This window comes from Aquarana catesbeiana, linkage group LG02 (genome assembly GCF_042186555.1).
Source record: "Aquarana catesbeiana isolate 2022-GZ linkage group LG02, ASM4218655v1, whole genome shotgun sequence".
NCBI lineage: Eukaryota > Metazoa > Chordata > Amphibia > Anura > Ranidae > Aquarana > Aquarana catesbeiana.
The window spans coordinates 260,101,196-260,117,125 of record NC_133325.1 but is presented as its reverse complement, the minus strand read 5'-3'; positions in this window follow the sequence as shown (position 1 = coordinate 260,117,125).

The window sequence follows — 15,930 nt, the reverse complement described above, 5'->3', positions numbered from 1 at the left end:
TGGCAAGAAGTATCTGTCTGGGAGCGTTACCTGCGCTTTTTCGCTGGAGAAGTAAGTAAGGGGTCCCCTCCTCTCCTTCCCCGGAGTGGTGTAGGAGGCTCGGGTAATCCCTGGGGTGGTCGGTCCCTCCTGGGTTCTCGTCCACATCCTCCCCCCTTCCTTCCCATCCCGGATGAGGCCCAGGTTCCCGGCCTAGGGGCTTTGTGGACATAGTCCCCCTTTTCCACCTTCGGGTTGTTACTGGGGGGGATCTAGTTGGGCCTGGGAGGTGAGTGGTTGCCGTAATTTAGGCCACGGCTTTGCAGCCTACCAGCTGGGGGACCACTCTTGCAGCCGGTGGGCCGAAAAATTTAGGTTGCGGCTTTGCGGCCTACCACTCTCGCGGTTGGTGGCCGAAAATTTAGGCCGTGGCGTTGTGGCCTTCTGCACTCACGGCCGGCAGCCGAAAATTTAGGCCGTGGCCTACCGGCTTGGAGGTCCGAGAGTTTAGGCCGTGGCCTTGCAGCCTACCGACTGGGCTGGTCAGGCGGTCTGGTCCCCCATGGGTGCGCACTCATGGCGGGTGGCCAAAATTTAGCCTGCAGCTTTTGCGGCCTACTGGCACACGTTTTTGTTACCTATTGGGCAGTGGCTTCTGTGACCTCATTGATCGTCGCCCCTGTGAGGGGCCCCGATCTGTGCCCCTGTGAGGGGCCCCACTCTGTGCCCCCTGTGAGGGCCCCTGGTATTTGGCCCCTGTGAGGGGCCCTGCTTTTTGCGCCCTGTGAGGGGCCCTGGTTTTTGCCCCCTGTGAGGGGCCCCCAATCTGCGCCCCCTGTGAGGGGCCCCTGATCTGCACCCCCTGTGAGGGGCCCCAGTATTTGCCCCCTGTGAGGGGCCCCCAGTCTGCGCCCCCTGTGAGGGGCCCCCGATCAGCCACCATGAGGTACCTATTTGGGAATTCCTCTGCCTTTGCTGCATTGCCAGACCTATTGGTCTAGGCACTGCAGTATGTTAGCTATGCCTCTTGGCCATAGTTCCCCTGGTTGCTGAGCTTCTAAGGTCTCCTTACTGGTGCTTAGACAGGTATTTTGGGGGCTACCCTGGCGGGAACAGTTTAAGGCCCTGACCGGCAATGTGTGGGTACAGAAGGTCAGGATGGACAAATGCTTGTTTACGCATTCCGTTTTGTGCCCGACTCCAGCACTTACGCCATTTTGCTGTCGGTGCGGCACATGATCAGAGCATAGTCTGGCCACCACTCCTTGGGTATTTGCGAGGTGTTGGCCCTGAATTGGGCGTGGTTGCATCAGTGGGGGTTTGCGGTCCTGGCTGACCTGGACGATCTTCTTCTGCCACTCCTCGACTACCCCGAGGGGCAGACCTTGGCTGATTTCAGTAGGCATCTATACTATCTGAAGTCTGCTTGGATCCTTCCAGAACGTCGGATTACCTGAGCCCGAGCTTCAGCTCTAGCCAGCGTGTTTTCTTCTCTTGGACAAACTCCAGAAGTTTCATGCTGAGTTTTTTATTTTTCTGTCCGGCAGGTAGGCCCTCTGTGGACCTGCGTGTGGGTGTTGGGTCTCAGAGTTTCTACCTTTTTGAAACAATTCCATTTGTGCAGTTCCATACAAGCTCCCTTCGGGGAGATCCTGGCATGAGACAAATGCCCGAGGTCTCAGGACAATCGGATTCGGCTTAGTTAGAAACTTAGTTTCCTGGTCTCGTGGCTCGCTCTCCAGTTCTTCGGTGGGATAAATCCTTTCTCCCTTTGTATTAAACAGGGTGACCACCAATGCCAGTCGGTTTTGGCAGGATGTCCTGGGACTGAGCTCTACTCAGGGTCATTGTACGCTGGTGGAATCCAGACTACCAGGTAATATCCTGGAACTTCGATCGATCAAGCTAGGTCTGGATGATGGACGGTTCGACTTCGGGGACTCCCGGTATGGTTCTAGTCAGACAAGGCAACCACGATGGCTTATGCCCTTCGCCAGGGTGGGTCAAATAGGCTGTGGCGGCCCGCTGGTACACTTATGGGGTAGTTCTAGTGTTGGGGTTCAACTGGACGGTACCAAGGTTTCTATTATGGTCACGGGTTGCTCTGACAGCTCTGGTGGCCCATGGGGCCAGTGACGTTTCCCTATGCCTTTCCTCCTCTCCAGCTTCTGTTATGGCTTTACACAGGATCACGGCTGCGGGGGTTCCAGTCATTCTATTATCCCCGGATGGGTCCAGTCGGTCTGGGTAGCCGCTCTCTCTCTCCCTCTCTCAAAAAATCGGGAGATTCCACTGCTTACTCTGTCTCAGAAGGTGGCCTCTTGGTGGCTTCCACCTCTGTTCACAGGGTGTCCAAAATGGTTGTGTTATCTTCTCGTTTACCTTACCCAGGTTTAGGCGGTGCTTCGTCCTCTTCTATAGTTCTGTCCCTGGGTTTTCATTTGAACAAGGACATTGTGTTTCCTTTCTTGTGTCCCTGGCAACACATCCCAAGGGATTTGCCTTATCTGCCCGGGATGTGGTTTGGAGGATTCGGTTGTATTTGCCAGCCACTGAGTCTTTTGGAGATCAGGCTTTCTGTACACTCACAGACAGGCCAAGGAAGGGGCTGTCTGCTTCTTCAGCGACCTTCTTCTGGATGGATCAGACAGATGATGACCCTGGGCTATTCTGTCAGGAATCGGGTTCCTACTTTCCCTGTTACAGCGCATTCTTCTCAGGTGCCTAGTGCGTCTTGGGCCTTCTGTCTCCAGGTGTTTGTGGCACATTTTTTACAAGTTTCTACGAAATAGATGGTTTGGCATCTGCAGATGCCTTTTTTTGACCGCAAGTTTTTTGCAGGCTGCTGTTAAGAGGGTCTAATCCCTCTTGAAGGGGTATCATTCAGGTTGGGTTCCAGCTTGTCCTGTGTGAAGCTCCTGTTACCTGGTTGGCTTTTGTGTTAGCCCTGGGATTTTTTGCTGTCCCACCCCTCATGTTCGGCACTGTTTTGGGACATCCCTACCATTCTGAATAAAGAAGGCTGTGTCTGTCAATGAACGAATGAGAAAATAGCATTTTTTACTTACCGTAAAATCCGTTTCTCTGAGTTCATTGACAGACACAGCACCCACCCCTCTATGGAGTTTTTTGATACTTCTATTACTGCTTGCTACTAAACTGAATACCTAGAGCAGGGAGGGGGTTATATACTGATAGAGGAAAGCCCACGGGTAGGGATGAGCCGAACACCCCCCTGTTCTGTTTGCACCAGAACTTGCGAACAGGCAAAAAATTTGTTCGAACACGTGAACACTGTTAAAGTCTATGGGACACGAACATGAATAATCAAAAGTGCTCATTTTAAAGGCTTATATGCAAGTTATTGTCATAAAAAGTGTTTGGGGACCTGGGTCCTGCCCCAGGGGACATGGATCAATGCAAAAAAACATTTTAAAAACGGCCGTTTTTTCGGGAGCAGTGATTTTAATAAAGCTTAAAGTGAAACAATAAAAGTGTAATATCCCTTTAAATTTTGCACCTGGGGGGTGTCTATAGTATGCCTATAAAGGGGCGCATGTTTCCCGTGTTTAGAACAGTCTGACAGCAAAATGACATTTCAAAGGAAAAAAAGTCATTTAAAACTACTCGCGGCTATTAATGAATTGCCGGTCCGACAATACACATAAAAGTTCATTGATAAAAACGGCATGGGAATTCCCCACAGGGGAACCCCAAACCAAAATTAAAAAAAAAAATGATGTGTGGGTCCCCCTAAATTCCATACCAGGCCCTTCAGGTCTGGTATGGATATTAAGGGGAACCCCGGCCAAAATTTTTTTTAAAAAATGGCGTGGGGTCCCCCTCAAAATCTATGGATTTTAAGGGGAACCCCGCACAAAAATAAAAAAAAAAACAGCATGGGGTCCCTCCAAAAATCCATACGAAATTTAAAGGGATATTACACTTTTATTGTTTCACTTTAAGCATTATTAAAATCACTGCTCCCGAAAAAACGGCCATTTTTAAAACTTTTTTTTTGCATTGATCCATGTCCCCTGGGGCAGGACCCAGGTCCCCAAACACTTTTTATGACAATACCATGCATATAAACCTTTAAAATTAGCACTTTTGATTTATCCCATAGACTTTTAAAGGGTGTTCTGTGGCATTCGAATTTGCCGCGAACACCCCAAATTGTTCGCTCTTCGGCGAACTGGCAAACAGCCATTGTTCGAGTTGAACATGAGTTCGACCCGAACTCAAAGCTCATCGCTACCCATGGGCATAGATAGGGGTTTTTTTTTTGTTCTGCCTAGTCCTACTCCTGCAGAGATGATATAACCCTAACGTTCTGAATAAAGAAGGCTGTGTCTGTCAATGAACTCAGAGAAACGGATTTTACGGTAAGTAAAAAATTCTATTTTTTGCCAGTAAAAATGTGAATTTTTTAACACTAACATTATTTTTTATTTTTGTAAGGCATTGCACCTGTGATCAGCATATTGCGGATGCAATGCCTGGATCCTGCAGACTCTCACTACTCTGTCTGCCTGTACCTCTGATATGGGAAGGCAGCTACTGAATGGCCGGAAGAATCAATGTACTATGGGAGCACTTACCAGCATCTTTGCAGTTCATTGGGGGCAACAAGCCATTGCCCCCAGAGGTCGACGACAGATGTAGTTCATTCTTTTACAGAACTCTGAAAATAAATGGCATGGCTGTGTGGGTGAAGCCCTGGACAGCCGTGCAGTTTTTCAAATCTGATAGTGAGTGTGGGGAGAAGATCCCTCGCCTGCTGTCATGGGGAGGGGGATCGGGAGAAGAGGAGGCAAGAACTGGAACATAAATACCTACCTAATACCTAAATATGGGTGAAACATGTAGCATGTTGCAAAGATGAACTTGTCCTTTGAGCCTAGGTTCACACTGCTGCGGGATTGAGCTGAACTCACACAATTTCATACCCGCATGTCAGTACAACTTTGGGAGCGATTTGACAGACATCTGTGCTGGTTCCTGCACAGATGTCTATTGAAATCGCACCCAAAGCCACCAAAAGTAGTACATAAACGACTTTGCGGCGCAGCACCGATTTGGACAGTGCCATTGCCGGTAATACCCGCCGATTTGGCATGCAATTTGACATGTCAAATTGCATCAATGTGTACCTAGGCTAAGTGTCTTGGAACTTAATTCAAATACAATTTTTTTAAAAAATCGGTCATATATTTATTGTACATGATGAAATAAAACAAAAAGAAATAAAAAAGATTATATATATATATATATATATATATATATATATATATATATATATATATATGTACAGTATATATATTAACACCAAGTTTTTACAGAACTTTTCTTTTCATGAATTCATCAGAAGTAACACATTTAATTGTTTCAATGTTACAAATAAGGCAATATGTTGGCAACAGTTTTGGGTCTAGCTCTTTGACCCTAACCTCAAGCTTATTATCTTATCCTCAAACATCAAGTGTTCATTACCTCAAATCTGTAAAGGCACAACCAAAATTCCCTCTATTTGGGCCTGTACTGTGGATAAATGTATAAATAATTATATAAAAAATATCAAAACATTATTTGTACAAAAATTACACATAAAAAAGTATAAAAAAATATCTTGCAGTTGAATCATGCATGTACAGATCAAACATTACTAAATGTAAGAAAAACCTGCATTGTTCTGTCCAATATAGCACTTAATCTGGAAACAGAAATCCCAAACGTTCTTTCTCTCTTTCTTCTTTGGGGGGGGGGGGGGAGATATAAGCAAGGTACAGAATTTCTACAGTAAAAAAAATCACTGAATAATCATTAAAAAAATAATAATTTCATACTGACCCACATAAATATGGAATGTGTGTTACCCGTCTCCCAATCCCGTTAGTACATCCTGGTGGGAGGAATCTGATTAGAAATGGCAGCAAGTTCCTTTTGGCTTTGATTTTATGCGGGTCAGTATGAAATATGTAATGTAACACATTATGTATCATATGGGGGGATACTTTATTCAATTATATTTTTTGATATATACCCCTGAAGAAGAAAGAGAGAAAGAATTTAATTTGAAACCCGTTGCGTATTTCTGTTTCCAGATCAAATGCTGTATTGGATAGAACAATGCCAGTTTTTCTTATACTCAGTAATGTTTGGTCTGGACATGCATGATTCAGCTGCAAAGTATATATGTTTTTACTTTTTTATGTGTCATTTTTGTACAAATAAAGTTTTGATATATTTTTATGTAATACTGCATACATTTATGCCCAGTATAGTCCCAAATAGTGGTTGTGCCTATACTGTCAATTAGGGACGAGGGCATGATACAAACCTCTAAACAACTTGCCCATACTTAGTATTACCTTAAAGCCTTACTGGCTTTAACCCTTAGATTACTAATCTTGCCCAACTCAACTGTCAAGAAGTATACATAAACAACAGGAGAATCTTTCTCATATATGCAACATGAAATGATGAGTATTTTAACTCATGTCTCAAGTAAGCTTTCGACTTCAGCCTCATTTCAACAGATTACACTAGTATTAAAAGATAATGAATACACTGATGACATATGAATTACATGTTGTCACACTGGCACAGTATCATTGTTTACAAATGATCCCATGCGAATTGAGAGTAATGCCGCTTATACACGATCGAACATTCCGACAACAAAACCGTGGATTTTTTTCCGAAGGATGTTGGCTCAAACTTGTCTTGCATACACACGGTCACACAAATGTTGTCGGAAATTCCTAACGTCAAGAACGCGGTGACGTACAAGACGTAAGACGAGCCGAGAAAAAGGAAGTTCAATAGCCAGTGCTGCTCCTTCTGCTTGATTCCGAGCATGCATGAGCTTTTGTGGGACAGACTTGTGTACACACGATCAGACTTTCCGACAACAAGTGAAGTTGTTGGAAAATTTGAGAACCTGCTCTCAAACATTTGTGGCCGGAAATTCCGACAGCAAATGTTTGATGGAGCATACACATGGTCGGACTTTCCGGCAACAAGCTCACATCGAACATTTCCCGTCAGAACATCCGACCGTGTGTACGCGCCATTAGGATTGTACACACACTCTATGTTTTTACAGAATGAGAATTATAAGACTAAACCTGGCCAAAGATGGACCAAAGACTAAACCTGGCCGAAGATGGACCAGGGATCCAGCGAATTTTGATTCATCTTTGGCTGTTCCCATTCCAGAGAAGTCAATCTAATGATTGACATCAACTTGTTGGAAATTTTTCTTCAATCAGAGCTGCAACTAATTGGCAGTGGAGGAGTCCCTGCAGAATCAGAATACAATAACACAATAACATAAGAGAAAAAATGCAATAACACAGCAGGGATGATTCCTTCATCCACCTAGATTGTGTGGATGAGTGAATTGATTCACTTTTTTTTTTCAAGTAGCCCACTGGCTGGTCAAAAATAAAAACTGATCCATGTATGACCGGTCTTAATTTATGCAGAATAAATGTTTATATGATATTATGATTCTAATATATATAGCTCAGCATGACACAGATCAGGTATATAGCTCAGCATGACACAGATCTGGGTATATAGTTCAGCATGACACAGATCAGGGTATATAGCTCAGCATGACACAGATCTGGGTATATAGCTCAGCATGACACAGATCAGGGTATATAGCTCAGCATGACACAGATCAGGTATACAGCTCAGCATGACACAGATCAGGGTATACAGCTCAGCATGACACAGATCAGAGTATACAGCTCAGCATAACATAGATCAGGTTATATAGTTCAGCATGACACAGATCAGGGTATATTGCTAAGCATGACACAGATCAGGGTATACAGCTCAGCATGACACAGATCGGGGTAAATAGCTCAGCATGACACAGATCAGGGTATATAGTTCAGCATGACACAGATCAGGGTAAATTGCTCAGCATGACACAGATCAGGGTATATTGCTAAGCATGACACAGATCAGGGTATGTAGTTCAGCATGACACAGATCAGGGTATATAGTTAAGCATGACACAGATCAGTGTATTCAGCTCAGCAGGTCAGCAAGGGAGGCCGTGGGCTTGCAGCACTCTGAGGGCACCCCCCATGGGAGGTCTGGCACTTACCGGGCTGTGGTGTCCTCTCCTTTGAGAGGACACCACAGGAGAACTACAGGAGATGTCATCATGGAAGAGGACTCCAGTGGCAACCTGTGAAGCACTGGTGAACTCCATGCCCAAGAGGGTTAAGGCAGTACTGGAAAATAATGTTGGCCACACAAAACACTTTGGGCCCAATTTGAACATTTTCACTTAGGGGTGTACTCACTTTTGTTGCCAGTGGTTTAGACATTATTGGCTGTGTGTTGAGTTATTTTGAGGGGACAGCAAATGTACACTGTTATACAAGCTGTACACTCACTACTTTACGTTGTGGCAAAGTGTCATTTCTTCAGTGTTGTCACATAAAAAGATATAATAAAATATTTACAAAAATGTGAGGGGTGTACTCACTTTTGTGAGATACTGTATTTAATATTTTTTACTTTGCAGTTATTTATATCTTGATTTTAACCACTTGCCGACCAGCCGCTGTTGTTATACAGTGGCAGGTCAGCTCTCCTGCGCAAATCGCCGTAGCTGTACGGCGGCTCACGCATGCGCTATAGCGGGCGGGCACACGCCAGTAGCCACTGCATGCTGTGGGAGCGTGCCCGCAGGTCGGATGGACTTGATGTTCTCCCGGTGACCCGCGATCACCTGTTACAGAGGCAGAACGGGGAACTGCCTTTGTCAGCAAGGTGATTCCCCGTTCTGACAGGTGACATGACAGAGATCTACTGTTCACAGTGATTGGGAACAGTGATCTCTGTCATGTCCCAGGCAGTCCCATCCCCCACAGTTAGAACACACATGAGGGAACACAGTTAACCCCTTTATAGCTCCCTGGTGTTAACCCCTTCCCTGCCAGTGACATTTACGCAGTAAACAGTGGCTATTTATAGCACTGATCGCTGTATAAATGTCAATGGTCCCAAAAAAGTGTCCGATCTGTCCACTGCAATGTCGCAGTCCCGCTAAAAATCGCAGCTCGCTGTCATTACTAGTAAAAAAATAAATAAATAATAAAAATGCCATAAATCTATCCCCTATTTTGTAAAAGCTATAACTTTTGTGCAAACCAATCAATATACACCTATTGCGATTTTTTTACAAATTGTCAGTTAAAGCGACGCAGTGCTGTATATCAAAAAATGGCCTGGTCATTAAGGGGGCAAATCCTTCCGGGGCTGAAGTGGTTAATTATTTGACACTAATGTGGATGATTTAAAGGAACAGCTCAACACATTATGTTCCTCTACAGGCAGCTGGATATGAAATCTTTTTTATGAGTACTTAAAATGTTTGTGAAGCCATTTGTTTAAGTCTATGCCAGACCATCTATTAGAGCCTGGCATAGCACACTATGTAAGTTATTTTAAAAAACGAGCGTTCTAAATTGCTATTTAGAGCTCTCTTCAGGCTAGTCACAGGACTCGCGGCCACTTTACAGCTTCAATAGATGGCTTCTGCAGGAGGGGCTGTGATCTCCCTCTGACATCAGCCAGGGAGATTACATGGCCGCTCAGTTCCACAGAAGCCATCCATTGGAGCTGTAAAGTGGCCATGAGTCCCCTGACTGGCCTGAAGACAGCTCTTAATAGCTATTTAGATTGCTCATTTTTAGAAAGGATTTAAATAGCGTGGTATGCCAGCCTCTAATAGAAGGGCTGGCAGTGACCATTGTAGGTTTTTTTTAATAATAGCAGTGTGTGACAGACACAGAGAGGGAACTGACAGGCAAGAAGGAGGGGGAGAGAGGAGAGCAGAGAGCAGGGCAGCATATGATGGAGGGACGCACTCTGACCACGTGGTTTAGGACTGAGTAGCCCTGGTTATCGTGGTCAGTATACAGTAGAGAGGGCATACAGGAAGTGGCAGGCTCAGGGAGGTATTTTTACAGTTTAGAGGGGGCAGATTACCCAGCACAAGCACTATGCTGGGTAATCTGCTTTAAGGGACCAGAATGTGTATTTTTTAGGGGTTAACAAACACTTTAATGTGGTCAAATTTTTTTTTTTTAAATCTAATTTTTATTTGAGGTATGGCACTGCTCACAGAACCATACATTCCTTAACAAACTGCTCAGCCATCATCTCTAAAAAATGTTTTTTGGTAAGCAGTACACACTTCAGAAGTATGGCAGTTGTACAACAGTACCCAGAATAGGAACATTCAAATATTTACATATTCCTAACAAGCGGTATTTAACTTTAACATTAACACAAGCCATCCCTGACCTTCATGCTCAAACATCATCAACGATCATAGTTAAAGTTGGATTGGGTTTAAATTAGAACGTCATGGGCTGCAAAGATCTGCAGTAAAAAGTTGATATTTCAGTGCCTCTGTTGTTACATAGTTACATAGTAGGTGAGGTTGAAAAAAGACACTAATCCATCAAGTCTAACCTATGTGTGTGATTATATGTCAGTATTACATTGTATATCCCTGTATGTTGCGGTCATTCAGGTGTTTATCTAATAGTTTTTTAAAACTATCGATGCCTCCTGCTAAAACGTTTTTAAGATAAAATTCTCCACAATGCCTATAGCCACAGAGATGAATGAGGGCTTGTTTTAAAAAAAACCTTTACTACTTATTCAGAATATGTAAATATTTTGGTGGACATATTGTTGACACAAAGTTACTTTAAGTAGTATCATGTCTAAAATAAAATATATATATATGATTCCTTATTCGCTGCTCAGCCCAAGTGCTGCATATAGGTTTGTTAGTGAATTTTAAGTACACTATGACTACTGTGCTCTTTTTGGTTATCATTGTGAATGAATATTAAATCCTATCAGCATTAGATTTGACTGTATGCATGTAATTGATGCACTGGTGAACACATATAAGCGTTAGTAAGTTAGGCCTAATGGGTTTGATTTGCTAATAATAATGTAAGTCCAGTGTTGCATTGATGCACCCATACCCACTTGACCTACCAAATCATACTCCAAGGCATACATACCACACATTATGCAATTTCTTATCTTTCTACCATGGGTTGAATAAAAGAAATTTGCTTGATTCCCCTATCAACACAGCAAATGTCAATGGGGGAATCCCTCCCACAGTGCTATTGTCATCTGCCGGTGGAGAGGACAGGAAGCCTTTCCCACTGGCATAATGCCATGATATCAATAGCCACTGCCAGTGATTGGCTGAAAAAAAACTGACAGGCTGATTGTACTGAAGTTGATTGAGGGATCAACTTTTGTACAACCAGCCTGCCCACAGATGGATCGAAACTTGTCCGGTTCCTGCTGAATTGGCTGAATTTCAATCTGTTTATGGCCACCTTAGCAGTATTTACTATGCATATGCAGTGCTCATGGAGATATACACAACTATGATGAAGTATATATTGTAAATTCACTACCTAATATAGTTTGCTAAACAGCACATACTGCAGATTCCAAATAAATGACAGTCAATTATTGCCCTTTGTTAACCACGTCATCCCCGGAAGGATTTAAGCACTTCCTGACCAAGACCTTTTTTTGCGATGCGGCACTTTGCGCGGTCATGCGACATTGTACCCAAATAAAATTGACGTCCTTTTTTTCCCACAAGTACAGCTTTCTTTTAGTGGTATTTGATCACCTCTGCGCTTTTTATTTTTTGCGCTATAAACAAAAAAAGAGTGACAATTTTGAAAAAAAAAAGCAATATTTTTTACTTTTTGCTTAAATAAATATCCCCAAAAGATATATAAAAAACAAATTTATTCCACAGTTTAGGCCAATATGTATTCTTCTACATATTTTTGGTAAAAAAATAACAATAAGCATATATTGATTGGTTTGCGCAAAAGTTATCGGGTCTGCAAAATAGGGGATAGATTTATGGCATTTTTATTAATGATTTTTTTTATTAGTAATGGTAGTGATCTGCGATTTTTATCGTGACTGCGTCATTGTGGCAGACAGCACCCACAGCAGGCGCGCTCGCTAATTGCGGATGACGCAGCGACGTACAGATACGTTCTTTTGCGCACCCGTGCCACTTTGGTGACGTATATCGGTGTGAGCCGGTTGGCAAGTGGTTAACTAACAAATATTCATACCTTGTTTGGTACATGCAAGTTTGATACTTTAATAAGCAATTGTGGTGTTTGTCACATTATAGTTTTTCTTGTCACATTATCTGCATACTGGAGGGTCTCCAGAAACATGTAGAAACATGTAGAGGAATTTATAGATTTTTCATAGTTGGTTGCCTCTGTAATTATCATGGCTAATTTATGAGCCGAGCATACCTACAGTCAGTTTGGGGCAGGTTCAGTGAACATTACAAAAGTTTGAGTGCTGAATCAAAACCCCACTGAAGCCAATGGGATTTGAATGGTAAAATTATTAATGGTCACTTTCTAGACTAATAGCCAAGGGATTCTAAAACAAATGTCATGATGGGCTAGGCACTGCAATGGGGAACATGTACTAGGTAAGGATTTTTAAAATATTCTGCTTGGTGGGTAGCAGTGATATCAGTAAAGCTTAAAATAAAAAAAAATGCTAAATTCCTTTAAAAGATAAGTGTACCTTTAGTCACATGTTACATATTTAGGGTGTAGCATATTACTGAGCAGACCCCCCCCACCCCCAAGTCCCTGTTGTGACAGTGGGCCAGGGATCTCCTCCTAGCACCCGCTGTCACAATTTTAAAAGAAAAATCTGTGAATGGGAGAACTACAACTACCATCAGCCATTGCGACTGATGGCTTGTAGTTCTCAATAAACTACCAGAGAGCTGATAAAGGCTCTTGGTAGTTCATTGATCATTCCTGTCACTCAGTAACTGCCTGCTTGTATTAGGTACAGGTAGACAGCTACACTGACAGTCTTCAGGAGCCTAAGATTACACACACAATCTGCTGATCGCAGCTGCAATGCTTTACAGGCCCCTAATAAAAAAATAAAAGTAAATGCACATTCTTTTACCTGAAAAAACATGTGCATTTTTTTTTTTTAAAAAAAGGCAAACCTATTCTTTAAATAAAATGCCTTGGGGGTGCCCTGACCTCGCCTGCGAAGTGCCACATCTGTGCAATATCTACAACTCACTGCACCAAAACTGACACTTTCAAAGAAAAATAGTGTTTACATTGCTAGCAAAATGACAGCTCCTTGCTGCTACATTCTGTTGTAAACAAAGCAGCCATGGATTATATTCATCTATGCTAGGCCTTTATCCTAGATGAGGATCATATATAGATGTTAGTGAGGTATCCTGACACAAAAAAAACAGCGTGGAGGTTACACCAATTTATACTAGATCCTACAGGCCTGGTATAAATAAAAAAAAATGGTGTGAAGCATCTCCCAAATTCTATACCAGACTCTGGATATTCATGGGGGACTCTGTGCTAAGTCTTAAGTCAACTGTTATGTGCTCTGTTACTTATGCGCTGTCAGTATTTGTTATTTGCAAAGCTGTTTTTTGTGCATTGTCTAACAAAGAAATACACTTTAAAATAAAAACGTATTTTCTGTGAGGATGCCTAAGTTACAATTACAGTATGTCAGATCTCCATGGCCATGTTAATTTGTTTTTCTAATTTTTACTGAATTTTCTTTATTCTTTACTTTTAATTTGTAACTCTTCTCGTCTAAATACATTTCTAAACCATTCATCATGAACAGAGGTTGTAATTTCCTTATCACTTGAATTCCTCCCCAGTCTAGTGCAGCCAGACAGCTTGACAGGAGCCAATTGTTGAATAAAAATTTAAGTTAGTTTGTTAAAAGTAAATAATTAACATTAGGATTCATTAAAAAACAGTCCAGTTTCATGGCATTTTTAGATGGCTATAATTTGTTCTTAAAGTGGATGTAAACCTTATTCATGAAATTTGAACTAAGCACACATATCTGTAGTGTTTACTCGTCTCTCTCCAAAGCTCTAAGTGCCGTTTTTCTTTGGTGCTTTATTCCTTTGTTATCAGCATCACGTCTGACAAGTTCTCTGACACACGAGATAACGTGAACTAAAAATTTGTGACGGGATGGAACTTAAATGGGGATAAGCACTGAGATTATCTATTCCTTTGTATCTCTGCCTAAGTGGAAAGGAGGGGAGGTGTTCCTTTCCTCTGATCAGCTCTCACACAGTGTAAGTGCACTCTCCCCACCCACCCCTATGTACTGCTGAAAGATGAAGAAATATTTTAAACATGATCTGCACTTTTCAAAGGGTGTAGAAAGGGGAAGACAACAGATATACAAATAAAACTTACAGTATTTAAGAGGATTTGTTTAATCTCTGTGTATCTTCTGAGGCTATTAACTTCACTGGGTATATGTGAGGGTTTACAATCACTTTAATGCATTGTGACAAGTTGAGGAATTTGTAACTCAATGGTAGGACAAAACAGTGAGTTTACTCTACGCAAAAAGCTGATTTTAGTAATTTTCTTCCCAATTATTATTTAAACAAAGCAAAAAATTCACATGGGCATCTTACCATACAGGGGGTTCTCGCCATCAATATGATAAGAAATGTATATATATATATATATATATATATATATATATATATATATATATATATATATATATATATTATACAGTTGCAATAAAAAGTATGTGAACCTTTTTGGAATGATATGGATTTCTGCACAAATTGGTCATAAAATGTGGTCTGATCTTCATCTAAGTCACAACAATAGACAATGAAACTGAAACAGTTCTGTAAAGAGGAATGGTCAAAAATTACTCCTGACCATTGTGCACATCTGATCTGCAACTACAGGAAATGTTTGGTTGAAGTTATTGCTGCCAAAGGAGGTTCAACCAGTTAATAAATCCAATGGTTCATATACTTTTTCCACCTGAACTGTGAATGTTTACATAGTGTGTTCAATAAAACATGGTAACATTCAATTCTTTGTGTGTTATTAGTTTTAACCCTTTCATGACTAAGCCTATTTTTGAAATTTGGTGTTTACAAGTTAAAATCCGTATTTTTTGCTAGAAAATTACTTAGAACCACCAAACATTATATATATTTTTTTAGCAGAGACTCTAGAAAATAAAATGGCGATTGTTGCAATATTTTTTATCACACGGTATTTGTGCAACGGTGTTTTAAACGCAAATTTTTGGAAAAGTGACACTTTCATGAATTTTAAAAAATCCAAACAGTAAAGTTACCCCAATTTTTTTTGTATAATGTGAAAGATGATGTTACGCTGAGTAAATAGATACCAAACATGTCACCCTTTATAATTGCACGCACTCGTGGAATGGCGATGAACTACGGTACCTATGAATTTCCATAGGCGACGCTTTAAAAATTTTTTACGGTTACCAGGTTTGAGCTACAGAGGAGGTCTAGGGCTAGAATTATTGCTCTCGCTCTGACGATCGTGGCGATACCTCACATGTGTGGTTTGAACACCGTTTACATATGCGGGCGCGACTTCCGTATGCGTTTTCTTCGCTGCGCGAGCTCACGGGGACAGGGGCACTTTAAAATTTTTTTTTTTTTATTTATTTTATTTATTTTATTTATTTTTGTACTTTATAAATTGTGTTTAAAACATTTTTTTTTTTTTTTTTACTTTTATTGCTGTCACAAGCAATGTAAACATCCCTTGTGACAGTAATAGGTGGTGACAGGTACTCTTTATGGAGGGATGGGGGGTCTAAAAGACCCCCCATCCCTCCTTTACACGTCAAAGTATTCAGATCACCGAAAACGGCGATTCTGAATACTGTGTACTTTTTTAAATTCGGCGCCATTGGCAGCCGAGTAAATGGAAAGTGACGTCATGACGTCGCTTCCGCATTTACAACGAGAAGGCTGGAACGAAGCTGCTCACAGCTTCGTTCCAGCCCGCCCCC